At 39.2% G+C, this 26580-nt stretch overlaps 1 long non-coding RNA gene across 2 annotated transcripts in view; it reads right to left on the bottom strand.

Annotated features, from left to right (window-relative positions):
- Positions 1–26580, bottom strand: part of LOC137852792 (uncharacterized) — a 288725-nt gene that overhangs the window by 153157 nt on the left and 108988 nt on the right. For both annotated transcript variants that reach the window (XR_011094046.1, XR_011094045.1), the window contains exon 3: positions 17806–17946. This is a non-coding gene — a long non-coding RNA (uncharacterized lncRNA). The remainder of the gene's footprint in view (positions 1–17805; positions 17947–26580) is intronic.

A 26580-nucleotide genomic window follows, 5' to 3' on the forward strand; every position in this document is an offset into this window, starting at 1 on the left:
GTTTGATAAGGACTTAATCACATCTGCAAGGGACAGAGTTGTGCTAAAGAGTGAGTAACAGCATCTGAAAGCAATAAACTCCTTGGAGGATCTTCCAGGTAGTGTCTCTGAAGAGACAGTGCCCTTTGGGAATGGATAACAATAGCCTTTCCCCTGCCCCCAGCAGCCTTTCTAGCACTACCCAGCATAGGAAGAGACACCCAGTGGTGAGAGTGCCTCCATTTCAATGAACAGTGCTCAATTAAGTATTATTTCAAACACAAAGTTTGCTGGTCTATTTCCAAACCCTTTCTCAAACACTAAGCTCTTAGCAGCAAGGACTTCAGTCCCCAGCTATCCAGGAACCCCTTGCCACTCCTGGAAGAGTGACACCAGTACTACAGGGTTGGGTATCTCTTCAGTGCTATGGTTTCTTAGGAACAGAACTCATCCCATGTTTCTCTCCATCCCTTCCAGTACAGGATTCGCTTCCCTTACAGCTGTGAACATGTAATTGATCTCTTACTGTGCTGTTTGTGGAGAAACCAGACAATAATGAATTTGGAAGTCAACTATCAACCTGTTTTATGCAAACACAGGTATTCTTTCCTTCAGAAAGCAGTACAAGTTCCTGGTTCCTATCTTCTTGCTCTCTCTCTCACTCCTTCCTCCCTAAAGGATTTTTTTAACCTATATTCCTTCTAGCTACTGAGTCCTCACCTCTCCTAATAGAGCTGCAGCACTGCCATTCTTAGCATGGCACATAGATGATGCACTTTACATGCCTATCTGCTTGTTTTCAACAGTGCTGCAGCTCCAGCACCTTTGATATGGGTGGTAGAGTGCAGCATGCCTGAATCACAGTTGTTCCATGTAAGGCCCACAGAATTTTGTGATGTTCCACATAGGAAAATGTATATGCTACATTTAGCTGTAAGTCAGCATGGTTTAGCTAACCACCAAATTCACAGGCGAAGCCATTTTTTCATATTTGGCAAAACTTATTTATGTGGTCAGTCAAATGTGTAAGTCAATAAAATAGTGTAGGGAAGGATCTAATTATCTCAGTTAGTGGTTGGATCCATTCTTCTCCCTTTCTGTGGGGAATAGCTTCAACTGAGCTTGAGTGCCCACACTGTGAATAGGAGAGTAGAGGCCTGAAAGTTTTGCACTTTCACAGTATATTCACTACTGACACTCATCAGAGCTTCTGAATTACAGTCTTCATCTGCAGGCTTTTTGGGGTCAGGCTTTATTTCTTTCTATTCATTTCTGGATAGATCATTTGAAATTGTGTAAAATCTTATTTCCCCAGGCAACACAGATAAATCAATACACTCTCCTCTCCCAATATTTTTGTACAATTCAACAATCCTCCACATTTCTATTGTGTGTTTTCACTTGAGAAATAAAAACACTTTTCAGTAATCATGCTGGTAAGCATTATAGTGTAAGTTCTACGGTGACATTAACTGAGGCGTAGCAAAATTAATGGCACATTCAGATTCACAGTGTGTGTTAGGAGGCATTAGACTTGTGTAACTATCGTGGTGTTTGTAGTTCAGCTGAACCAACTTCACACTTTGATACTAAATGTGAGCTTAATTTTGCTTAAACAGCAAAAGACAGCAAAATTTGCACACCATGCTGTTCTGACTAAATGCAGAAAATCTGACAAGAAGTAATACCACTTCTTTATTAGGTACGCATTTAATGGCTAAGCTGTTACAAAAATCTGTGACCCAGGACTATCCTATTCCCTCTTCTCTGAATTCAACATTTCCTAATCCAGCACAGGCCAGATGTAACAAGAGGGAATAAAGAAGTTTGTACTGCTGCTGTACTTGATCTATTTGCATAATGTTAGAGTATGCTAGACAAAATGATCCATTATTCATTGAAAAGGAATTATCCAGTCATTCAATATATGCCAACAGTCAGAGCAAAAATATCAGTATCAAAATTTCCTTAATCCGAATCACTATTAAATTCATTATACTCTGTCACATCTTGACGAAGCTGCATTTAATTTAATGAGCTGTTTCTATCTCCTAAGCAAAGAATTTCAGCAGCAGAAAAACTATAAGAGAACTCAGAAGACCCAAGATGGGTTTTTGAAGGCTCTCATAACCACCCATGCGTATAGTACCATTCACTTTCTGCCATTCATTGACCATTGTTTGTGATATTAAGAGCTTAAAAAGACTGCATGCCTGGGTTCATGTACAAGACAAGATTGTGCTTGTTAATATATAAATGGGTAGCAACTACTTTAACAAGAACAGAGGTGCAATACTACAGTCCCTTATCATTTACCTACTAATTTGCTTCGTAGTTTTCTTAATGTAAACATTGCATAGATTTGCTGGGTTTTCCTGATAAGAAATCACAGCATATTTATTGTTCTCTAGAACTACATCGGTCAGTCTCTTCCATTGACTTTCTACTCCCAATTATCCCCCAAGTGTTTTTTTTTTTTTTTTTTTTTTTTTTTTTTTTTTTGCTTTATTACTTTGTGCTTTCTCCCATTTGTCCTCCCCAGAAATCTATTTAGTTTACCAGCAATTAAACAGCTGTCCATACATTTATTTGTTGTTGCTGAGCACCCAAAGCAAACCATATGGAGAAAACCCTCAATGAATGCTATGAAAGTGCTATTTACAAAATGACTGCATATTGTCTTGCAGCTTGTTACCACTTTGGAATTCCCCTGGCAATTGCTGCACCTTAGTCAAGTGGCAGAAAGACATTAAAATCCTCTTTTTCCAGGGACATGCACAGAGCACTCCTCATCACTGTCTGTCAGCTGCAGTTTTGGTCTCTGACATACACTGTACAGAATTTAGCAACTGATAGGCTGAAGCCAATCTCTGTGGCCAGAAGGGTTTATGTTCTAATTGCACCAATTCATTCTGATAACACTGAAAATCATACAGGATAGTCAAAGAAGTGTTTAGGATCCAAAGCATTTGTGATCCTGTGATACCCATGCTATAAAAAGGGTCTTATTCACTCCAGAAAAAATGGAATCCAAGCACCAGAAGCAGCTTCATGCCATGAGTCATTGAAGTTCCAATGAAGGAGCCCTGTATTTATCTAATTTAGAAAGTGTTTAGTGAGGGAAACTTTATGTTGGCTAAAGAGTAATAAGGGATGGGATTCAGATGCGTAAGGCATTCAGTAATGTTCAAATGCAACGTGTTTTCTGAGACATTGGCAAAGAGCTGGGGGATATAACCCAGGACCTACAGGAAATATCTATACAGACACTAAATACTTATACTGAGACACCCAGAAACTCATCTTAAAATGTGTAGAATGCTCAGTGATGGAAGGCAGTCAGAAATCAGAAAAGCATTTTGTTTAGATAAGGTGTTTTAGGGCAAACAAATACATGTTTTGTTAAGGAATCTCCCTCCTCCTGTTTCACTGGCTGTAGGGAGGGCTTCACATTGTATGGCCTGGCAGACCAAAGAATTTGTGCTTAGCAGGTTACCAGCTTGGACTCTCTCAAGTTACATAATGGATACAAAAAAGGAGAACCCACTCACTCTGGGCTAGGAGAACTCAAATTACCTTCAGGTTTATGAACACTTCAAAGTCACTTAGTAATTTTGTTTCTGTGGTTTAGAACTAGGTCTGCTGATTCCTTTTAAAGAAGTCTCACCAGACTCACCAAAAACTTACTTTCAAAAGTCAGAACTCTTAATTGTAAAAGAAGTTAATATGTGTCATTGCCAGCATTATCTATTTCAGTTTGTATTAAACAGGAGCAGACAGCTAATCCTTTTTTTGTGTGTGAACTGAGCAAACCCAGGCAAGGCAAGAGAAGGATTCACATGGATATATGTAATAATATCTTACGGGAATAGCAAAGATGCCCAAGCCTAGAATTAGGACTCCATGGAAGGCTGGAGTACAACTTTGGAGCCTGACTAGGAGCAAGTATGAAACAGAGTAGCTGGAACATTTCACAAGGTAACTGGTATCGTGCAGTGGCAAAGAGGAGGAGGATGGACATTAAATGAAACAGATTAAAAAGGACTGCATTCAAATGTACGAGTATTATGCCCACACTGCAGGAGACAGCAGGAGGTAGTGAATCATCCAACATTTAAATCAACACCCCCTTAAAACAAAATGTATTCAGCTCATCGTGGGTATCTCCAGCGGGCTCCAAAAGTTCTGACAATGCGTGGCTTGGGTTACTCACATCTCACTCTGCCCATAAAGCAGCCACCATTTAGTAAGTAATTTGATTCAGAGGCATAGAGAGTTTCTGATGAATCATAACATGCTCAGTATCTCATTTAAGGACTTTCTGTCACCACTGTAGTGCTAATTTCATGTAGAAGAGGGCTTTCAGGGACAGAATGATGGTGGGGTGAAGTGGTGGTGGGGAGGAGAAGAGAAGTGAAAAAATTAAATTGAGGGTCCTGGAAATGGATTGGTGTATGTGCCATACATGCTGAAAACAGCATGTACGTTTTCTGCATTTTTGTTTTTGTTTTTCAAAAGAAGGGAATATTGAAGAGACATCAATAAGATCGTTAAAAACCTGGCAGAATAAACGTGTCAACAAAACTCCTTTTTTTACCCACATTCTATTAAAACACTTTGAAGAATTTCTATGGAAACAGTAGGCTGTTACAATGGGAAATACCCAGCATAGCTGAAAATGTCAATCTTCCTTTCAGCAGTGGACTGGCCATAAATAGAAATTCAGTGCAGCAAAATTGCTATCACTTGGACGCAAAATCTCAAGTACAGCAACATAGGAACACTTAAACTCCAACACAAAGCAGGTGATTGCCTCTGTGAGCAGCAACAGCACCTCATAACAATAAATTATTTAACTACACTATTTTTTATTTCTGAAGAGTGTATTTGGAGGTATCACGATATAGCATCTATTTAGATATACCAGAATAGTCCCTGCTTCTAATATTTTTTGCGCTTGGAGATAATGCCTAATTACAGAACAAGAGGGATAGCTCACAGAGAGCCTGTTTTATTTATTTATTTTATAACTGATGACACTCCACATCACACACCATCAGCAGTATTGCCTCTGCCTTATCTACTACCCACTCATGCCTTCTCTTTCACCATACCATATTCAAAGTTATACTTAACTATTCTAGTGCATTTCCCAGTGCCCAGAGTAGATGTTCCTGTATGGATTCAAACCCAAAATCTTAAAACTACACTGTGTTCTTTAAAACCCTGCAAACCAAGAAAAAGCTCTTGCTCTTTGCAGAAGGCCCTCAGCTGTGCACACACCCCCTCCCACACTCTTCCCCCACACACAGATCCTATGACTGGAATAGCTGCTTCATAAAGCATAAAATATTATGAAGGCTCACTTTAAATCTTAGATCTTTAATCTCACTTAAATCTTTAAATCTCTAAATCATATTAAAATGTCATGGTCACGGTTTGCAATATACATTTCTGCTGCTTTTCACACACAAAGAAAATAAGCACTCTTTCAATACCCTGCTTGTTTAACAACATATTTTGAAGAGCACATTAGTTCTTATTACAGACATTCTGTTTCAGTAACTCTTTCAGTTAACAACAGGGACTTCAAAATGGTTATGCAAGTAAAGATTATTTTCTATACTTTACAATAAAAAATACAAAAAAACACAGAGACATCATAAACATACTTTCCATGAGAGCTTTTTAATTTTTGCCTCTGAAATCCTGGAGGGCCACCTCTTGCTGATTTTGTAAGCAGTTTTGACAAGTTAGGGTCAAGGAAGTGGTGGCAAGCAGCAACTTGGATAAGATCAGGCAGTGACTCATAGGTGATATATGGGGTAGAAACTACTGGTCTTGACTATCATAATCCTTCTGTGTTAGATTGGTATCACTGCCTCCTTCAGTCATCAAAAAAACATAAATTGCTGTCAAATGATAATAAAAATACATTATTTCTTCCATCTTTCTTATTCCCTAGGAATGAAATGCTTTTCACATATGGAAAATGAAATCTGGAAGGCAATGACATAACGTGAATGAAACGTTGCCCGTTGCTTCTGATTGTTATTTGTTGACAAGTCCACTTATTTAAACGTGCCAAAGTAATAACAAGATGGAATTTAAGATAAGCATTCCAGAACATATTATTTAGGAATGCTGTGGGCAGCATGGTGTTTCATGCACTGTGTTGCCTGTATCAGTAATGAGTTCATGACTAAATACGTTTTGGGCATTTGCCAAACTGATGGGATTGTGAAAGACCGAGGACGGCAAGAATGATGGCCTGAAACTACAGAGCCCAGCAATGCAGAAGGTCTTTGCTAGACAAGTAGAGGATTTCTCAGTACTCATCTGTGAATTATGCAATTACAGCCGATTAGCGTCAAACTCATGTGGACACACAGGGACTGAATAAACACCACACAATCACGCTGCGCAGAATAAAACAGTGCTCCACTGCATTAAAGTAGGGCTCCAGCAATGAGAATGACCTATCTACTCTGGAAGTAGCTACCTAATGAACGATATGATTTTTTTATTTTTTTTCCTTGCACTTTCTCCATTACCTCACACAAAGATTAGCATAGACGTGGGAAAAAAAAAAAAAAAAAAAAAAAAAAAAATCAAAGTCTTGGAATTAAAAGCTTACTTTGGAAAAAACTCCCCAAAATCAGTTGTTTATGAGGAGATAGAACATCCTAATCCTGCAACATCCACCAAAACAAATCTCACAAATGCTACTTTTTTTGTGAACTTTTTGAGAATTCTTCTAGTTGCAACTGGAAACACTGGTTTAATTTTCAAAGGAGCTAGTGTCTTATGCTTGATTTGCAGAGGACAGAGAACTTCTAAGAGAAAATACCTTCCAAAAAACCTGCTTCTTTGCGAATGCTTTGAACTGGTTACCCCACGTATGACTCAATGTCACGCTTTACATAACTAGCCTGCATTTAAAACTTAGGTTGCTTACTGATAGCCACTTGGAACACTGAGATTTTTCTAAGTCTATTCAGTACTGAACCTTAAAACTAGTACAGTCACTCAGTAAAAAAGAAAAAAAAGTCACTTGTTGCAGCTAAGGAATTTGTACCATGCCTAGATTAGGAAATAGAGCAATGATGCTCTTTGAGGTATTTTCTTTTCTTTTATGTTATTTTATTTTATTTTGACTGCATAAAATACTTCATAATGTACAAGAAAGTAAAATCATTAAGACTTCTACCAGAAAAGAAAGAACAACCTGCACAACCTGGTCTAGTGGAAGGCGTCTCTGCCCATGGCAAAGGGGTTGGAATTAGATGATCTTTAAGGTCCCATCCAGGCCAAAGTATGCTACGATTCTATGATTCTATGAAAAAATATGCCATTTTACTATAAATGGCATGAAGTTCTGAAAGGTTCAGATAGAGTAATAAAATTTTGCATTAAACTGAACATCAGATTCCAATTGTTCTGGTAAGCTAACACTTGATGAGTAACCGGTCATCAGTAAGGGAGACGGTTTCACAATTGACAATACGTTCTCATATCCAGAGTGTACAATCATTAACTTAAGTATAATGGCACCATGAAAATTTGTCCTGGATTCAAATCTCTTTTATTGAAGATTTGAAGAATAAAGATACAGACATAAACATAAATTAATAGATTATTAATCCCCCCCAAACTGATCTGTTTTGAATTCTACTATTTTCTTTGTTGACAGTAAAACATAGGAGTGAGATGGAAACACTGAGCAACAGTACTTGATTATGCTAATAACCTTCATATGGGTAAATGAAAATTAATGAATAGAAAGATATCAGTGCATAAAGGGGAGAAACAGCAATTGAATGGCTTGGAAAAAATATTTATTTGAAGTACTTAGGACCGAATTCAATTTGAGAGATACTTTTAAGTCATTCTCATGCATCTGAACTAATAGAACCTGCTTTCTACAGATGTATCTCTTTCATTCCCTTGAAGCTGCTCCCTTGTATTAACCCATTTCCCTCCCATTTTCTCATTCACACCCTAGACAGTGTGTCCTATCCATCATAGATGGCACGTCCTGCTGCTTTTCCAGAGTGGTACCAGGGCCTGAAAGCCTTGCCAGACAGTGGTTCCAGTGCCTGCTCCTCCTTCTTCATCCTCACTGTAACTTCTTTCAGGGCTTGCTGCCCAGCTGATCATGCTCACACATCTGCGTGGACAGACCCATCTTTGAGACCATTATTCTTCTGCCCAGTCTGGCTAGATGTGACCAGGAGTAAAATATCCAAAAGTGTAGCAGGAAGGTGAAAGATGGGGGAGGAAGAAGTGGAGAGATTTGAAGACTGACAGATACAGACAGACCAGGTAGTTAGTTCTTATCTCCTCAAAAGGATAAGCAAATTAAAATAAAAATCAGAAATCTAGAACAGGAGGGGGTGGGTCAGAAGATGCTGTAATACATGTTAATCAGACCACAGTCTTATGGGCAGCCAGCTATAACACAGCAGAGATAAAACACATTTATTGAGCCCTTGTCTCTCATTAAAAAAAAAAAAAAAAAAAAAAAAAAAAGTGAATATAGGGTAATTTATTTCTATCCAGTTCAATAAGAAGGTATCCACTGTAGCCTAAAAGATAAAATTTAAAATTTAGCTTTCCACAAATCTGCTTTAAGTCACTAATAAAGGATTTCAATATTACTTGAGGATGAAACCGGACTTTTTCTCTGTGTTACTCAAAACCTTTTTCAGATACAGTTTGAGGTAAGGAATATTAATCAGGGTGTAGCTGACGTCATGATTATCACAGGAGATGGGATTTGGTAAGAAACAGTTAATTGGAGTTCAACATGGAACTGGGGCAGGATCTGAAGTCTCACTGCAATCATGCCTATGCCGTTTATGCATACATATGTGAAAGCTTTGATGGCTGCTTTTTGTTTGGGAAGTGTCCCTTTCATCAGTTAAAGACACTGTGCAGGAATCAATTAAAGCTCAGTGCATTGTTCACCAGAGATGAAATTCTGGCATATAAACCCCTCCAGACTCTCTTAAAAAATCTGGGACCAGTTCTCTCTTCATCTATTAGGTTCATGTCAGGCTTTCCTTCCTTGGTAAACATCCTCAGTGGTGTGCTTAGTAACCCAATAAAAAAGAATAAATCCAGCCTGCTTGCATGAGCATTGGAGAACATGGGAATGTTGGAATGAAAAAACTGAGAGTATAAGCTGAGAGTATGAGAAGAGTGGCCACGCAAAATTACCAAAATTCAATTTACCAGATGGTATCTGAAGTAGAAAAGGAGGGAAGGAGAATAGGGAAAAATATTCCCCAAGGAAGCTTTCCTGAAGATCTCATGCTGCAGACAAGAAAATTGCAAAATTCCAGAAGGTCAGTGCAGACTGTTTCTGCCAATAGAAAAGAGAGTATGTGTCCATGGGCAAGGCACATACACTTATACTAGAGCAGGTGTTATGATGGTATTTTCAAAATAATCTACTTCCTCATAAGATAGGTTAAACAATGTGAAAGAAATCCAAACAAACAAGCAAACATTTAAAAGCCTGATTGAAGAGAACAGTAAGTACTCTTCTAAAACTTTTCAGTCTCCTTTTTATTTGTTCACAGCTAATGGCTTACACCTTATCACATAGGAGCTACTGCTACCTTAAGGGCCATTTATAATTTTACCACAATTTTAATAAAAATAAATAAATACTCAAATCTCCCAAACCCTTTCAGTTATAATCCAGGGAGGGAAACATTTTTCTTAATGGCACTCAAGTGACTTAGCCAACATTGACTATTTTTATAACACTAGCCCCATTGTTGGTGATAATAAGACTAGGGTAGAAACCTTGGGAGGTAAACCACACATTTATTTGGTATTTAAGATTTATTGTGGTGTTGGCTACTGTGTGATCTTTGTGAAACTCAGGGATGCGAAGTGCAGTGTTTACAAAGACCACGGCCAGCAGCTTGGACATGGTTTCACACTGTTATTTCTGGGAAATGGGATGCTTCTTGCACCCAGGTGTTTGTCTCCTGGTCTTGAAGTCCTGAGAATGTGTTTGGTGTTCAGCTTCCCAGCTTATTTTCTTGGGTTGGATTCAGCATGCTGTAGATGTGGCATCGAATAGATTGCCAGGTATGTTGAGGATAGCCTGTCAAGTCCTGATGATACAATAGCCCCGAGCTGATTTACCTGTGTGTTGGACACAGAACAGGGCAGGTACCCACAAGAGTACCTTGTGACTGCCTCAGGAATAGCCTCTGGGGGTGCAGGAGAGCTGTCAGTCTCTGAAGCCCATTTCATTGGCTAAATTAACTGCTTCTTTGGAATTGAAGCAACAAGGCTGGTGAGCACTCTGGCTTTTGCACCCCATGCCTTGCCCACTTCTCCCTAGCTGCAGAAAATACAGGGCTTGGGGCTGCATGGGACAAGAGAGACAAAGGGGGAACCAGGCCTTCCAACCATCACCTCTATGTTTGCAAAGGAAGAATTAAGGGGTAATAGTATATGAAGTAGAAAAGTTGCACATCCTGAATATTTACTGTTCAGCCTTATGCAAGTCAGGCCTTTTTTTTTTTTTTTTTTTTTTTCAATGACCATTACTGTTACTTTTTCCAGGAAGATATTGTCAGCCTTAACTAATAATGGTTGTGGAAAATGTTCTTTATGATTCTTAAACTACAGAAAAGGGAAATGTCTGAAAACTGGTAAGAGAAGTCAATGACACAGTTTCTTGTTTTCTGATTTCTCAGACAGCTATCACTTAGGATTTTATTTTCTTAGCCTCTGAAATTTTTTTTAGCCTGAACAGTTCAGCCACTACAGACAAAAAGGGAGAGGAAATATAGGGGGAAAGAGGAAAATTCCACCCTACAAGAAGAAAAAAAATAAAACCACAACAAACTAATTTCCATCTTATAACAGTAAGTTTCTACAGAAGAAGCTAGAAATTAGGAAACTGGACTGAAAAGAGCCCACAGTGAAGTCCTTTGATCAGTACCATTTTATTTTGATTTGGTATAATTACAGTGATTTTAAAATACGATTTTGTGTATGTACAGTAAAAGAAATGTGACTTAGACCTCTTTTCAGGAAAACTCCAAGTTGAGGTAAATTCTGGTTGTACACACACACACATTTCTAGAATGACAGCTTTGTGAAGAATTAACAAGTCTACTTTTCTTGTGAAGAATTGGTAAGCCTAGTAAGAAGCCTAGTAAGTCTATGAACAGATATGAGGCCTTGGGAACTCCTCTCCAAGATGGCTTGAGTCCTATTCCCACCTTGGTATCTCCATGTTGCTGAGAAGTACAATTGTTTTGGGGATATCTCCAATTAAAGGTGATTTCTTCAAGCTTTCATTAATTCACAACAAACTTAGAAACAATAGAGTTTCATGTGTCTTTTAAATATCTCTTAGTATGGTTTACACAGCTAAAAAGTGAAGCCTGTATGTCTGAATCCTAATCTGCATTTCAAGGTTTATCAGCAAGCTTTTAAGATTCTTAGAATTTCTTAGGCAATCTCAAGGAAGATATTTTCTAAGCGTTATGAAATATAAGTTTGAAAAGCATGATTTTTATTTTTTTTTCTGTATGGGAACATGCTTATGGATTTTACATTAAGGGAAACCAGAAAGCTCTCAACTCCACAGGGATTAATAACCATACAAAATAATAGACTGTCATGTGTATATTATTTACATGGCATAGCAGTTTCCACTGAGACTCCCATCCCAGGAAGAAAGCAGAACAAGTGCAAGTGAAATATTGTAGGAAAGAACACATGGCGACTGAAGAGTAATAATTTCTAAAGCAAGAAAGATAAAAGTTATTAATCAAATTTGCTAGTCAGACTCCCTTCTCCATCCACTCCAAACTGCACTTGTTGATAAAGTAGTAGCATGTCAGCATAGGGCTTTTGAATTTTATCACCTAATAGGATATAGAAATGGATTTAGAAGAAAGTTTAAAAATGCTTAAGTGAATGCAAGTTTCTCCAATTTACAGCCTCTTCCAGCCTTTCCACATGTGGAAATTCACTTGGAAATTTCCAGAGAGAGAATTTTCGCCCTCCTACACATCACCTCTGCTACAGCTCACAGTTCACAGGAATGCAAGGGACTAAATCCTTACCTGACATCAGTAACTGTAGACAGCCCCAAAAGGAGCACACCTACTTACATTTGGGACTGCAGAAACATGTACCCACTCACCCTACTCAGTGAAACAGAGCAGATCAGAACTATGCATATGAGAAAAATGCCTTATGAAAAAGTAGTTTGCAACCCCAACGTGGCTGGCCATTTGAAGCAGTGGAAAAGTGCTAGGGTTGAATTCTGGCATTATGATTTGTTCACTACTATGCTATGAACTCTTAAGGCAGCCTAAGGAGGAGAATAGAGGAGAGGAGAGGCTCTCTGCTTAGTTTTCCTAGGACAGCAATAATATGAACAAAGGATGCCAACAGAAAATAATTTGCTTCAGGATTATTTTTGCTCATGTACGGTTTTTGTTCTAATACTAATTTTTCCACTTCATTCATTCATAGCATATTCTCCACTGCTTATATACCAGGATCCATCCAACCCCTAAAATGCAAGCTTCAGCTACCTTTTTTTTTTTTTTTTTTCCCTTCTGGGAGATGAATTGACCATGTTTGTTTTTGATTACTAGTCTTTGAACTTATTTTATTTAAGTGCAGTCATCTTCTGAATATATCACTCCGTAAATATGTCACAGTAGGGTTTCATGTTTACTGTTTTCAATGACTTCCACATCAAATTTATCCAGTTTGAAACCAAAAAGATAGTATATGTGCTTGGTTTTGGGCTGGGGTTTGTTTTGTTTTGTTTCATTTTGTGTGTGTGTGGGGGGAATGGAGACGGAAGCAAGGTTAACCAGTATTATGCTCTTGGCCATGTCTCTGGAAGTTAGGCTGGCTCATGTCTCCCCTCCATAGCCAGTAACAAAGATGTTGCAACTGGGATTTCACTAACAACTTCGTTTATAACATGAAAGACAGGATAGCATATATTTTGCTCTCTCATAGCCCAGCTGGCACTCCACTGGCAAAAGGACTGAAAACTAATGACAGACTACTCTCGCAAGTGAAACATGCATAGGAAAGTTGTAATACACATAGAGAACAGATCTGTTGACTGAGAACATGCCTTTTTCACACAGTCACTTTTCTAACTGTAGCTACACTTTATACTCCAGGCATAGTTCTGTTTTTGTCTGCTGTGGCACAGCAGATATGAAGCATTTAAAACCTTTTAACAGGACCCAACCTAAGGCTAAATGACAAAACCCTGACAATATAATCCTTAAATTTACATCCCTAGCATTTCAAAAGTTTTGTGACAGAGTAAAACACCTCAGTAAATCAAAATTCTCCCACTGAAAAAAACAAAAACAAAACAACAACAACAACAAAAAAAAAACAGCCATGACTCATCCAGTGGTAAGAGAGGCAGAAATCTCCATGAAGTGGAGATTTTGAACAACAAAAGTTTTGAACAATAAAAGTTTTAAAGATGCAATTTTAAAAATACCTCAGCTTCCCTGCTCTATTTGCCCATGACTCTATACTGGAGGAGGAGACAATATATAGGGATTAGTTTCTGAGAAATCTCCCTGTTGATATGTGTGTGTCTTCAGTCTAGGGTGGAGACTACCTTCCCTTGAAAGTGTATTACATTTTTCTTGTGAAGTGAGGCAGTGAAATACCAGGCATCTCAGAGGAAGGCTGCATCTTGCTATAGCAAAGACTCCAAAAAGTGGTTTCTGCAAGAGAATGGAACTGGCACACAACAAGAAAGTCCCTCTATCTACTAAAATAAAAGACATTAGACTTTTAAGGTCCCAGCAGCCACTTTTTTTAGCCAGTCAAAATACCACTAGCACTGCAAGCACACAGGGTTAGTTCACATATGACAGTTACTCTTTTTCAGAGGTAATAATCCCAGAATCTAATTTTACGATTCACCCTGGAGACATGAAACAGAAATCAAACTATCCATATTTTGCAATCATTTTTTGGCATGATCCATGTGGTAATTAAAAACCCTTAAATGGAAATTGCTGCCACAATTTGCAGGCTTTCTTAATCCAGATATGGTATCTGCAGCACCTCCAGGCACCTGTCTTGTTCTCATAACACAAAATCAACAATACCATGGCTGGGTTGGAGGGGGTGTCTGAATGTGATGAGAACTTAGAAAGGAATGCCAGTATGAAAACTTGGCTGGCATTTTTTGCCTTTTGTTTTGTTTTGTTTATTTATCTAACCATTCTTTTACCAGGAAATATCACACGGACAAATGAGTTTTCTTTCACAACGGCATCCAGGCCAAATAACACTAAATGGTTTTAACAAAAAATTAATTAAAAGAAAAATATTTAAACACTGTAATTCTAAATATGGCCTTCAGCTACATACATGCCAAGCTACAATAATTGCAATGCAATAAATCAGTGTGAGATATATACTAACAAAGTAAAAACCTCATTTTTGCCAGGGCAAGTGCAAAGCTCTCTTAAATATTTTGAAACTACTGACTTGAAATGATCAATTATCAACAGACAGCTGCAAAGGTTTTTTGTTTTGTTTTGATGTTTTATTTTCTTTTTAAATGAAATTTAGCTCTCCACTGCTGGAGTTGGACTTTATAACTACCTTTTTTTTTTTTTTTTTTCATTCTGATTTAAATAGCCCAACGTGTCACTGTCTAGTTTTCAAATTCGCATCCTGTCCTATTGCCCAATTTTCTCTTCCCCATAGTACTCACGTCAAACCTTTCAATGGGAAAAGTGCACAATATCCTCCTGAACTAATTCTTCTTATCAGCTTTTATGAAGATGGAAAAATCCAAACAATGGCATATATTGTCCTATGAATACAAAAATCAGATATTTTATTTTTTTTTGTACTGAATACCAAACTCTGGTTTACTATTCCAAAGAGAAAATTCATTACGCTATAATTCCTGGATATGCAGTATTCAACACAAGCCATTTTTAATGTATTACCATTCTGGGGAGGTGCTTGAGCACAGCCTGGAAAACACACATGGTAACGAGTCACGTACATCTGCTTTTCCAGAGTAGTGCACTTTTGTATACTGGTGGCACAATTCTCCACCCTGATTCTCCTACCCACTGGAGCATACTAAAGTACAAAATAACAAATCACCCTCTACCTCACACTTTGCCCTCTGAAGGGCTGCTTTTTCATAGAGTTCATATCATTACTGAGGAATATACTCTAATTGTATAATTGCTATTTAATACTAATGCTATTAATGCTATTTAATACTCTCTGCCCTTCCACTTCTAGGGAATTTGAACACAACTAAATTCATAAAGCTTAACCTGGCTGGAGAGGGATTGTTGCCAAGTGTTGGTGACAATCAGATTTGTAGTGACATCTACTTTTTTTATGTGCTGACACCAGACTCAGCTCATCTTTCAGACTCTCAGAACTTTCCTCTGTACAATGGCCTCTTCATCCAGCTCCCTTTGGTGACACTGGCCCTGGTCGCACTACTGCTCTCTGTAAGCCTGGAGGAACTTGACAAACTGCAGCAGGCTGGGGAAGCAGCAGCCACTGACCTCCCACCTCTGCAGGTGGGGTGGCTGTGAATCCCAGCATGTGCCTGGTCCTGCAGTGCCAGGTGGTTTGTGCCTGTCTTCAAAGCCTACAGCCCAGTTAGAGGAGAGAGCATTGCCCAGGGCCAACTCTTCTGCTTCTTTATCCCTTGTTTCATTGCCTAGGACAGGATGCTTGCTGTTGTCCACATTTCACATTATGGTGAACTGGAGCCTGGACTCGGCACAGGCACAAGCCCAAGGCGCTGTGCAACATACCCGTTTGCAGAGATCTTTACCGAAGGTACAGTGGAAGTCAGAGAGTTAAACAGTTAATGTTAATAGCCTTCATGCCAAACTATTTAATGTTTGTTTTAAAACTTCAGCAATATGCGTTCCACAAAAATAAACTTCTGATATTATTCATCTGCTGAATCTGCCTCTATCTTATTTTAAGCAATGGATAACGGATAAGGCATAAAGCAAGTGACAAGCAATTTAACCTTCCTCAGTAGACAAATACTGTTTATCTTATCATGTAAATTATGAAAATAGGCCTAGAGGATTTGGCACACAAAACTCAACACACAACAGGTTGAGTAAAGCCTTAGAAGAAGATAACAAGCAGTCCACCATTAAGACAAGGGGGTGAAGGGTTGTATGACATGTGCTTGAACCACCATTGTGTATCTGAGACAGACTAAAAGAATCTTTAAAATCATTTATTGCTGTATTACTCTAATGTAAAGTAAATATAGAAATCTGAACCTGAAATTGTTTAATTTTGGCACTTGACATCTCTTTTTTTCAGTAAGTGATGTATGAATTCACCATGAATATTTTTGAAAACCTTCTGACACCACTAGTTTGAATAAAGTGTTATCGATTTCTAATCATGATCAAGAGAGTATATAAAAATGAGAGGTTCAAGACATCATGGAAAGAGGAAAAATCATTTAGAATCTAATTAGTACACGGTGAATAGCACATAAAAGGAATATTGGGTAAAATAGAAGGAAAGAGGGAGGAAGAGCAATTTCTGTGAGATTATAACTGAAAAGATATCCATACTATCTACATATAACTGAGCCAGCATACAGCCCTTGATTAAATTCCTAAAATAACACTGACAACACTGTACTTGTTCCTTCCACTGTCATTATGACAAACAGTCCTGGCACGAACCATGACTGTGAGGCCCACCCTCACCCCTGACCTGTCTTAAGCAAAGCTATGGTACACCTTGCAGGCACTTGACACACTTACATTCTCCATTTCCTTATTTCCAAAATCTGCTGCCTGAACTTGTGCAGCCTTACAAAAGGGCAGCTGCAAGTTTCTCAGCTGTGTAGGCAACACTGAATTTTGCCATCCTGTGGGTTAAGAAAGAATCAGGGCAGAAATACCTCAAGGCACTGACTGGTACTCATGAGCACCAGCAGCTGGGATGCAGAGCTACCCCTGATAAAGGTCAGGCAGCTCACTCTCTTACATGGACCTAGACCATTCAATAAGGACAGAAAGCAACTCACTACCACTGTGAATTTGTTGCCTCCATAAGTCTGCTTTCCTTAAACTAGTGCCTGCATTGCTCAATACTAAAGAAAACCTGCCATCCAGTTTCTTATTATAAGTAGTGAGGCATTGAGCACTGACAGTTGAACATGTTTTGTATTAACTTTAGCCTAACGCCACCACAGAGCAAAAAGCCTCCAAGGCCTGTCCGAGACCTTCAAATACAAGAAAATCCCTTGCAGCCACATTCAGCAGGCTGGCAGGAGAAAGGGAAAGGCATGCCTTTTATACAGGAGCCACAGTCACCAAGCAGGGTGCAAGTGGAAGCTAGTTGTAAAGGCAATTACGTTCCTTAGCACTGCCACAAGGCCTGACAGGACAGGGAATGGCTGTCTTGTAGGACTGCTGCAGCAGCCTGTCTGCAACAGGCAGTCATGAAGAAACAGCCCTTGTTGCAGAGATGGACTAGCAGGTAAAATACTCTTTCCATATAGATTAGAGCTCACTGACCAGCTGTGGTGGCCAAGAAGCTGTCATAACGTTATCAGCCAGTGGCTGATACTGGGCATGTAGAGATTTGAAACCACAGGCGGCCCACTTCACTTCCTGCCAGACATTTATTTTGCAATACAACAAACGAAGACAGGCCTTTGCATTGCAAATGCCACATTTCATGAATCTGAGACCACAAAAGCAATTTGGCTAATACTTTCATGTTAGCAGAAGCTTGATGGTCAAATCACTTTACCTTTAAATAACAGTAGGACAGCAGAGGTCAGAGCAGTGAAGCTGCTGTGAAGGGTTTTTTCAGTCATCCTGAGGTGATCTATGCCAAGCTGCAGACCTGGGCAGGGGTGTGATGGATTCTTCCCAAGCTTCGTCTGTTAGTCTACAACATAAATAAAAGCAGGATGATGTGTGGAAAGCTTCTCTGGTAATCCCTATACCCATATAGAGATCTCTTACAAAATTCAAATTGGGAATTACCCATAGTTTAAGAAAATTTCACTTCTCCCATACTCATTCAGATTTTGATGTGGTACTGACTTAGAGGAAACCATTGCTGTAAACTATTTTCACAGATGACTCAACCAAAAGGAGATTATCATCACTTCATTTGATGTTGGTAACTAAGTTTTGGAAAATAAAATGAAATAACCCTTTGTTATAGTTTGGAGACTAAGTAAAATCATATATATTTTCACAACATATGTACTTAAAACTGTAAGATTTCATCTCCTAACCTTTTATTTCAAGAACTATTTATGTAGATATACTGTACCTTGGGCTTTTTGGTAAATGGAATAAAACAAAAAATGAAATGAACACCATGTACAAAAACCATAGTCCACACTGCCTTAACTCTGGTCCTTTACTTGCCTCCTTGCAATTTATTCCAACACTACCAACTTTTACCCGTGAAAGGTCAGCATATGATTTTTTTCAATGTCAGTTGACACATCCAATACAGTACACTGATGGAGCCGGATGAAAAAAAATCCATATACTTATAGGAAAGGGGTGGCACATGAATTAAAAAAGTAATATTGTCTATTTTTCCATAGCTTGTAAATGTTTTAAGTAATCATTATATGTATTTATTTATTTTATTAAAAGGAGCGACATTTTTGTTTTGATTTCCTTGCTCTGATCCCACTTATTACCGCTGTCTTTGAAACTCCACAGACACTGCATTTGTTTTACTGACTGGACATTTCTGAAATAGTACCACTATCAGGTAGATCAGATTGTTGGCAAAAGCTTTGGCACCAAAGAGACTCAACAAATAAATTTCATCACGCTGACCCTGTACTAAACAGCAACTTTATGTGGATAACCTCATGGGAATGGAAGTTGAGAAAGAGCTATTTCAAGGCCGCCAATAACTTAATCTCTGTTTGGTTCATAATGCAAAGCCATTTTTGTTTCCTTTGCTCACTGTGCTAAAGAGTTTTTGGGATGCTGTAATCCTCATAAGGTGGGGAGGGCAGTGTGGGGGGTAGGGCTTTGCAGGAGGGAGAGGAGATCCCACTCAAATTATGCCCCATTTAAAAAAATGAAAAATAAACAAAAAGCCAAGTTTTCATCTTGGAAATTCTCAGCCTCAGTTACATGAGTGCAAAAAGTAACTTTTATTTGAAGAACTAACACTCGCTTCTTTGTTAAGAAAACTTAGGGCACAACCCAGCAGACATGAAGGCTCCTATGTTATCAGCAAACTATTTCCTGGGTATATGTTCACCCTTTCCATGCAGCTTGCTTATTTTTTCAACTCCCCCCCCCCCCCCCCAAAAAAAAAAAAAAAAGAAAGAAAAAAAAAGAAAGAAAAAAGGCAGTGCAAACAAACTCTGTAACACCACTGAATGATCTGTGTTTTGCTGCAACAACTACTATATATTGATGTAATGGAAATTTCATAGGTGTCCAGCCTTGCAGAAACAGGATTGGAAAGGTGCCAAGGGGAACCCTAGTGCAGCACTGCTTGTTCTTTCCAAGGTAACAGGGCTCTGCGCCGTGCTGCTTGCCATCATCAGAGAACGGGCTGTAAGAGGCAGAGGCAACGTGCACAGCCCAGCAAAATAAAGCGGGTAGAGGAACGCAAACCCCTCACTCCCCTGTTAATGGTTAACCTAACCCCTTACCCACAAACATGTCACCAGTTACTCTGCAAAGCTATCATTGCAAGCCTGAGCACTGCGGAGGAATGAGCTTGAACGATTATATTCTCTGCCCATTTGCCTCTCCTCCTAGTTTTGAGCCTAGATGCTGGTGTGAACTATGTGTGATGGGACTGGGAGAAGGCAGGACTCTCAGAGATACCGTGTTCCTCCAAAAGTCCAGAAAGCCAAGGATGGAGAGAGAGCAGCAGGAGAGCCTGGCCGCATGGCTCCGCTGCGGGGACACCCTCAGCAGCTTGCAGTGGCTCTTTCCCACCTGCCCTTCTGTCCCCATTGGTCACCAGGCAGAGCACCCTGCAGTGCCCTGAGCCTCTCACCCCTCTGGCAGGCACATGGGGATGCAGGAGAGATGGGAGGGAAAGAGGGAGGCACAAGGTCAGGTGTGAAGGGTGTAAAAAGGGAACACGAGACACTGTGGGCTGGGGAGGGCTCAGGGGAAGGGAGCCAGGTGGCTGCTGTGGGCAGCTGGGGTAAAACTTAGTCATCAGTAATGCCATAGTTTATGGGTCAAATGGTTCTGCTACTGGGTTCCTCCTGCTATTCCCCCTTAAAAAACAAAAACAAAAACAAAAACAAAAACAAAAACAAAAACAGTTTTGAATGAGCAGCAGCAGCGATGGGAAAGGAAGATTATACATGAGCCTAAATCAATAGCAGATACCACATACACGAAAGTATTCCTTCCTACAATTCTCTGAGTCTCCTCAAGCAATAAGCCAGACAAGGATACAGCAAAAACATAAATCCTGAAGAACAGAGATGCTAGGCCCTGTAATATCATGTGCAGTAGAATGGAGCAGTCTTCACTGCCTAGGGCACTGAGGTGATGCTTGAAAGTAATGCTCTCCGCACCATCCCCCCAAAATTGTGGATCTCTGCCTCCACAGCATTGTCTGGCGGCATGACCCTCTAGCTTGCAATAAGCTCCCCTCTATGCTCCTGCATGAGAATCTCCTTGTATCCTGGGAAAAACAGAGAGAAACACTGCATCTGCAAGACACTGAAGTCTCTTCTGCTGACCAGATTGAGCCTGGTGGTGTAACAGAGCTGAGCTTCTGCTGAGGGGCCAGTCTCAGGAGTCAGTGAGCTGCACAGACCTCTACAGCATGAAGAGTGATATTAATACAAAAAACAGGTGGTGCACAACTTTCTCAGTTGTGCTGTTTTGAATTTTTTTTTCTTTCTGAGAAAAATGACGATGACCTCTGTCCCTCTATTACTCTAACTAAATCTTTAGTACAAACTTTTGACTTCTTTTAAAATACAATGCACCTTTTCATGAAGCTGCCCTTGGAAATCAGCCGTACTGAATATTGCTGCATGTATCGAGATACAGTACAGTTTATAGGGTACGTTAGTTTCTAAAGAATTGGAAGGAGAGATGAAGTAGTCTTGTGAGAGGAAGCTTTTTTTTTTTTTTTTTTTTTTCAACTAGAGAGTCTATGGATTTCACAGATTTTACTATCAGCCATGGCATTTCTATCTCATCAAGCCAGAGCTTTAAGCACACCTTTGCATTTCACCAAGTTTTGTCCTTGAGAAAGTCAGGTGTCCATGGCTAGTTGTAGCCAGACATTTAACCAGATACCCTATCCAAATGCACGAAAAACAAAGGGCTGTTGTGATGGGATAAATGCTTCCCTCTGCGGCCAGCATTTGCATTTTCACTCTCTTTGTCTCTCAGTTCATTGCCCTAGTAAGGTGTCTAGCAGCTGACAACAAACAGAACTCAAAATTTAAGAGAGCCTGCAAATGCCAAGTTAGCTTTACTTGCACATTTAGTGAAAGAAGAGCCTAGGCATCTTGCCATAGTAAAGTAGCAGAACAAAACAAAAACAGAGTTTAAAAGTTTATCTGCTGGAAACCTTTTGTAACCTCGACAATGCCTTTGTATTTCAGGGCTTTTTAAGCTGTCCTTGTCAGGCTAGAAAGATCTCTGCACAGTCAAGAAAATACCCCCCTAAGTTTGGTCTCACAAGACCCTGAGATATGATAAGGCTACAAATCCCAGGTTTTAAAGAAACAATGACAACAAAAGACCAAACAAGCAAAAGAACAGAAGATTGGGATCAGGAGATGAGCTATGGGGCAAAATTCCAGTAGTTTACATTTTTCAAATATCAGGAAAAACCTTCAATTGCAAGAATGATTTTCATGTTTGCTTTTTAGCCCCCCTACCTCTCTAAGAGCTTTTTTTTTTTTTTTGCATTTTTTTTTTTCTCCCCCACTTTGGCTTCTCTAGGCAAAGATTTTTCCTCTCTGCTGTTTATCCTTTCACTCAGTCCTCAGTAAAATGTCAGTAAACAATTGTCATTTGGTATCTGTAAAAGATAATGCAGGTGGAAAGGGGAATACTGAAATCCAATACCTCCCTGTAAGAAACCTACTGTATTATCAACACCAGATAAACTTCATCTTCTCTGTTAGAAACCTGACCTTGTAAATACACTTACTAGGGTAATGGTAAGGGAATACCTATCCAACATGTTTGGGTAAGTTATCAGCAGGTTTTCCTAGCAGAAGGCTGAAGCTTTTTGGAAATTAGATAGCTGATCCAACTTTGCAGTGTCACCTTTAAGGAAGGTTTTCTCTGGATCTCAGTATGAAGCGGGTGAGTTTGCAAAGGAGTTATAATGGGTCCCACTCTGAAGTGCTGGGTACAAAGCAGCAACAAGGTCAGTACAGTGCCTTCAGCTTGAACAAAGTAATTTGAAAAAAAAAAGTCACCTTTACTTAGCTTTCTCAGCACATCACATACTCAAGCATTCAGTTTGTCTCTTCAGTTGGAAACTGTCTTTTCTGTTTGGAAGTACATTACCATCAAAACTGCACTTCAGAGTCTAGAGCTTTGAGGTAAATATATTATTATGTCTGAATTTTGTCATGTGTGAATGTGATTTAAAGAACAAGTTAAAGAACCACTTCCACTGATTAAGACCTGGGCAAAATTCCACTAGACCACTAGAAAGCCATATACAGCCATCCTGTATTTTTGTGGTGCATGTTTGCTCATATTCTAGTAAACTTTTCAAGTAAGCTCACCACTTTTTTTTCTTTTTTTCTTATTTATTTATTTATTTTTAACCTGCAAATTCCTTGAAAAGAAAGGAAGTGCTCTTGGAGCAAACCTTGGCAATACATCCTAGCTCTTGCAGTTTCTGTTCTCGAATATATGTTACTCTCATAAATACAGTACCAATAACACTTCACAAATATCTAATGAGTGAAGTGCTGGACTAAAATCTAGCCACTTATCTAAAAAACAAACAAAAAGCAAACACACTCTTGTAAACTTGTTGAGGAAAAATTATCTTCAAAAGACTATTTTTTTTTTTTAATTTACCTCAATCACATGAAAAGTCATACTGAAGTCATGAGAACTACCTGCATTAGCATGAAGAGCAAGATTTGGTCCTGAATGACTCAAATAAACTCTCTGCTGTGGACCTAAATTCTACATATAATTCAAGTTGGGCACTAATGCTGTGCTGTTACAACAGAGGCTGTTTTACTTTGCAGAAATGTCTGGACCACAACTATGTAACTACTAGACAACTTTTGCTTTTTACATGCTTTAGAACTTTTCAGGAAGACAACTGTTTAAAAACAAACAAACAAAAAAAATCTTTTTGTTCTAAGGTTTAAATTGCATTGGGGTTCGACCAATTTAAATATAGATCTTTGAGATACTTATCTTGAATACAATAAATGACCACCAGAAAATTACAGGTCTTCTGCTACAATACTACCAAGCCTGAACTGGTGTAAGATCACGATTCACAACATCCATATACAATCCCCAAAATAGCATCCTGAAATATTAAACAGCTTGAAAAAACTTTTCATCTTATATAAATATATATATGAGTCAGATTTTAAAGAGCAGGAGTCAGTCCATTCAAAGCTTGAAAGTAAAAGACCTGTTTCGCAAAGAAGTTTGAAATGTGCCTTGGAGTTCCTCCTGGCCTATTCTACTTGCATAGACATTCTCCCTTGTACCTCTTTTCTACTTCCTGGACATGTTCCTTATATAGTATGACCATACCTTCTTTGCTTTTCTGTAGAGGCTACCTTGAGTAAATGCAAAAAATGACACATCCCAATCAGCTCTAATTTCAATGGTGTGTAATAAAATCTTTGACAGAGGAAAAGTGATAATAAATATTCAACCCCTGGTTTTAGTCCCACACCTTTCCCTCACCACTCGTTAAGTGCCAGCTCTGCTGGGGAGCACCTGCAAAATCTAATGAGGGTGGTGTAGACATTACTGCAGTATTGACATTTCTCTCTCATCTGTCCCTAAGACCAGAGGGAAAGTCTGTCTCAAGGAAGACTTCACCTCATTGAAAGACAACAAGGTTAGGAATTCCTTAAAGTGGACATATGTAAGTCCTCAGGGCCTAGAAGGTCGCACCCTAGGTGCTGAGGGAGCTGAGCATGCCATTGCAAGGCCACTCCCAATTATCTTTGAACAGTTATGAAGACTGGGAGAGGTTTGTGAAGACTGGAAGAGAGGAAATGTCACTTCCATCACTGAGAAGGAAGACCCAGGGAACTACATGCCAGTCAGATTCACCTCAGTCCCTGGAAATTGATGAAGAAAATCCTCCTGGAAAGTATTTCCAAACACGTGAAAGACACAAAGGTGATCACGAGTAGTTAGTGTGGACTTCCAAAGGGGAAATCACGTTTGATCAACCACATAGACTTTTATAATGAGGTAACCAGCTTGGTGGATAAGGGGAGACCAGCGTATGTTGTCTATGTGAACTTCAAGTAAAGCCTTTGACAGTCTCCCATAACAAAGCTCACAAAGTTCATTTTAGATAAGTAGACTAAAAACTGGCTGAATGGCCAGGCCCAGAGGGTTGTGATCAGTGACACAAAGTCCACCTGGAAGCAAGTCACTAGTGGTATACTCCAGGGGTCGATACTGGGGTCAGTACTGTTCAACATCTTCATTAATGACCCGGAGACTGGGACAGAGTGCACTCACAGCAAGTTCGTAGATGATATGAAATTGTGAAGAGTGACTGACACACCAGAGGGTTGTGCTGCCTTTCAGAGGAACCTTAACAGGTTGAATGAATGGGCTGACATGAATCTTATGAAGTTCAACAGAAGGAAATATGAATTCTTGCATCTGGGAAGGAATAAACCCAGGCAACTGTATATGCTGGGGTATAAACACCTGGAAAGTAGATTTGCTGAGAGGGTCCTGGTGAGCGGGAAGCTGTCCATGCAGGCTGAGGCAACCTTGCAGCAAAGAAAGGCGAGGACATCCTGGGTTACGTGAGAAAAAGAATTGCCAGAATGTTGAGGAAGGTGATCTTTTCTTTATGATCGACACTGGTGAGGCCATATCTGGACTTCTGGACCCAATTCTGTGCTTCCCAGTATGAGAGTGATATATATTGACAAGGGAAAGTGTCCAGTAAGGGTCACTAGGGGGCTGAAGTATCTCTCAAATGAGGAAGGGCAGAGAGCTGTTACTGTGCAGCTTGGAGAAGAGAAGGCTCAAGGGTTATTTTATCAATGTATATACATACCTGAAGGGAAGATGCAAAGAGGATGGAGCCAGGCTCTTTTCAGAGTCCAGTGATTGGACAAGAGGCAATGGGCACAAACTGAAAAATCTGTCATATTAGTGTGTCAGGTACTAGCATTGTTAACTCATTGGACCCAGGGTTGCCTTTCCCTCCATCTTCCCTTCATCAAATCTTAACTTTTCCCCCTCTGTCAAAATCCCCGTTAGCAATTTCACAAATCTGTGGTACAATACTATGGATTCATATGTATTTGTAGTTACCCAGTACTCTGAACTGCTGAAGGCAACATTCAGAGTATGTGTGTGCATGTGTTCAAGCACTGCTATTTAAAAGAAACCAGCTTCCACTTCTCCATGAAAGGATAAGTTCCCACTGAATTCAAAATGACCCTGCAGGTGAGCAGCATTAAAAAATAACCAGTGAAACGAGTGAAGAGGCTACTTTTATATCTGGATTTCTTCAGACAGCTTTTTTTTTTTTTGCAGAGGCAAAGCAACAGAATAAAATATATGCAGCCAGAGGCAGATAATGCATATCTGTTGATAAAGCAGCATTGCAGGACAAAGATTTAAAACTTCCTTCAAAATACCAAGTAGTTAAAAGCCCTTAGTAAGAGCTAAAATAAATTTTAAAAAAAAAATCCTAATTATAAAGGCAACACTTAGTATTTTTTGCTTTTCAGCAGTCTTCTTTATAAGGTATCAGTTCTGAGGTATCCTGTCCTTAAGAAGTAATATGTTAAATATTTGCGCCATTTCCTGAATCTTTTACATACCAAGCAATCCACTACTTTTAGATGAAGATCACCATGTATTTTGCACGTGTCTTTTGATACACATTCGTCTGGAAGTCATACAAAATTATACTAAAAATATATATTAATATTATTATAACTATTGTCATGTACTTAGAAAAAGTAAAAACAAAAGCAAGCACGCACATCCCCCCCCCCCCCCCCAAAAAAAAAAGCAGTTACGGCATATTTCAGTGGTTACATATTTCAATGTCACAGTACAGATTATGAAGAAAAATACAGTGCAAGCCATAGAAGATAATAATAACACCCATAACCAGTAACAGAAATGTAAATATATTTTAAGAGAACCTAAAGAAATGATAATGTGAATGATCTCATATTGCATTGGTCTTCCTCAGTAATAAAGTCAGGAAATAAATGTAGTTCAGTATTTCAACGGCGGGTGGTAAGCAGGATGCAAACAGAAGCATCTACAGTCAGCTGTGGGGTTACAATACTGAAGAAGTACAGTCAATAGTTTCAGTTTGATTTATGTGTTT

This window comes from Anas acuta, chromosome 2, assembly GCF_963932015.1.
Source record: "Anas acuta chromosome 2, bAnaAcu1.1, whole genome shotgun sequence".
Taxonomy (NCBI): Eukaryota; Metazoa; Chordata; class Aves; order Anseriformes; family Anatidae; genus Anas; species Anas acuta.